The following is a 2,833-nucleotide window of genomic DNA, read 5'->3' as shown; positions in this document are numbered from 1 at the left end:
GTCTGGAAAGAAGCGCCGGTGGATGAGAGAGATGCGCTTCTCGAGAAACGCCCACATTTACGCGTTCAGCCAATAGACGCGCGCACGCTTTAATATCGACGTACCATCTATCCAATCAACGCGCAGGCAGCAGATGCAAGTCACCAATCGGAAGCGGCTAAAGCTCCTCCTGCGGTACTGCAGAATTCCAAAGGTGACAGTCGCACAGCATCATCGTGTGCTCTGAGAAAAAACTCTTTTTTGATAAAATGGACTAAGAATAAGCTAAGTCATAATCGGTGTGATTGCATGATTAATGTATTGTAAACGTGTTTGGTTTATTGTTGTTTCTGTGTATTTATTACGTGTATTAAATTTGTCAGAGAATGAGAACACACTGCAGTTCTAGCCGACACTGCAGTAATTCTTAAGCACACTATGTTCAATGTTGAAAACGGTCCTTTCATACTTAAACACTGTAACATCTTAGCCATATTTTTCATTATAATTTAATGTTTTATAGATATAATAATTTATTGTGATTTTGCAGTTATCAGATCACCACTTTTGGCCTCTTCATTATTTGTGGCGCATGTCTGTATTGTAGCCTATTTATTTTTTTATTTCACTCTGGAATAATGAAATAATTTTGTAGCTTATATAAACAAGAATGACTAATGCTTCACCAATGGCAAATATATCCTTGCTATTAAGCTTCATTTTTCCATAGGCTATACATTACACATTTATACATACTTCATTCTGTACATTACTCTCTATTACCATCTATTATTCTATTTCCTTCACTCTCCTATACTGAACACCTTATTTAACCTCATTTACCTTTGTAAATCTGAACTACAGTTTGTCTAATGCAATGTATTAAAGTATGATGAACATGTTAACTGCAAGAATAGCTGCATACTACATACTGATGTACAGTACATTGAAAAAGAACAGATGACTGGACAGAAGTTCAGTAGAAAGAGAGGAAGATGGAGAGAATTAATCAAAATGTGACCTCACACTCAGTGACCCTGGAAAGGTCGAGCTTACAAAGCAAACTCATGCTGTCACCTTAAAATAACACAGATGCCCTTTAAGTACTTATTTATGTCTCTTAAAAAGGACACATTTCATATGTTAAAGAAAACATATGCATAAATGTCAGGCCATGTATAATAAACGGACAGATTTTTATCACAGCTAGGTTATAGTATCTGGAACACCTTGTACTCCAGACACCAAGCTGCCAATAATTACAGATCCTCAAAATCATCTTGCTGGCTGCTTGACTTTCGTGTCATCTACAGATCCTTCACTGCTAATGTGCATGACATAGACTTCTAGTGTAGTAAGACATACGAGGTATTACAGTCACATTACATTAACTCCTTTTTGGGTGTTCAATTAATTGTTAGTAAACATATAAAAACAGAAAAGGTTAACTAAATAGCTTCTGACAACATCTGATGCAGAGTTTATAGTTTAATCTACTGTGTGACACAGTTAATGCCCCTGAAAGGTAATGTAGTTAGCATTGTCTGTGGAATATTACTGATAAAGTTTTTTCAGAATTTGTAAAAAAACAAAATGGCTGACACCATGAATGCTCTATCCTTCCTTAACCTTTGGCAGCATCGCACACCCCCCCTCCTCCCCAATCCTCACTGCAGAGAGAAGTAGAAGGGGAAAAAATCTCCACAGCAACTGCAGTCAGGTGACCTTATCTCTTAGTCATAATGCTGACTCAGAAAATGGGGGATCGAGGAAGAAAGGGAGACAATCAAAGAAACCCTCATTTTAATCTGTGACAGTTACATCACCATGTGAAGCAGCGTGAGAACATTGTTGCTAATTTGTGTGGGTGAGCACTGAGTCCCTCATTATCTCAAATATGCTTTTAATTTTAAGGTTACTAAGCTCTCTGAAGTGACCAGTATAGTCAGGAGAGTGAAGGAATGAAGTTTGATGAGAATAAGTACCCAAGAAGAGGTGAAGGACTGTGATCCGGAGTTATATCGTCAATACAGTACAGTGTCAATATAATGCAGTTAGCATCACACCCAAAGTGCAAATGCTAATAGTAAATTATGTTCAAGCTGTAAATGTAAACATCAAATATATTACTAAATTATATACAGTATATATATATATATATATATATATATATATATATATAAATTATATACAGTATATATATATATATATATATTGATAGGTGCATATTATTTTTATATACCACACATCTTATATAGAGATTCATCTTATAAAATATGATTTATAATTACAAACCCAATTCCAAAAAAGTTGGGACACTTTACAAATTGTGAGTAAAAAAGGAATGGAATAATTTACAAATCTCATAAACTTATATTTTATTCACAATAGAATATAGATAACATATCAAATGTTGAAAGTGAGACATTTTGAAATGTCATGCCAAATATTGGCTCATTTTGGATTTCATGAGAGCTACACATACCAAAAAAGTTGGGACAGGTAGCAATAAGAGGCCGGAAAAGTTAAATGTACATGTAAGGAACAGCTGGAGGACCAATTTGCAACTTATTAGGTCAATTGGCAACATGATTGGGTAAAAAAAATACCTCTCAGAGTGGCAGTGTCCTCTCAGAAGTCAAGATGGGCAGAGGATAACCAATTCCCCCAATGCTGCGATGAAAAATAGTGGCGCAATATCAGAAAGGAGTTTCTCAGAGAAAAATTGCAAAGAGTTTGAAGTTATTATCATCTACAGTGCATAATATCATCCAAAGATTCAGAGAATCTGGAACAATCTCTGTGCGTAAGGGTCAAGGCCGAAAAACCATACTGCATGCCCGTGATCTTCGGG

This window comes from Cyprinus carpio, chromosome A16 (assembly GCF_018340385.1).
Source record: "Cyprinus carpio isolate SPL01 chromosome A16, ASM1834038v1, whole genome shotgun sequence".
Taxonomy (NCBI): domain Eukaryota; kingdom Metazoa; phylum Chordata; class Actinopteri; order Cypriniformes; family Cyprinidae; genus Cyprinus; species Cyprinus carpio.
The sequence above is the reverse complement of the archived record's forward strand: the minus strand, read 5'-3'. Positions refer to the sequence as shown.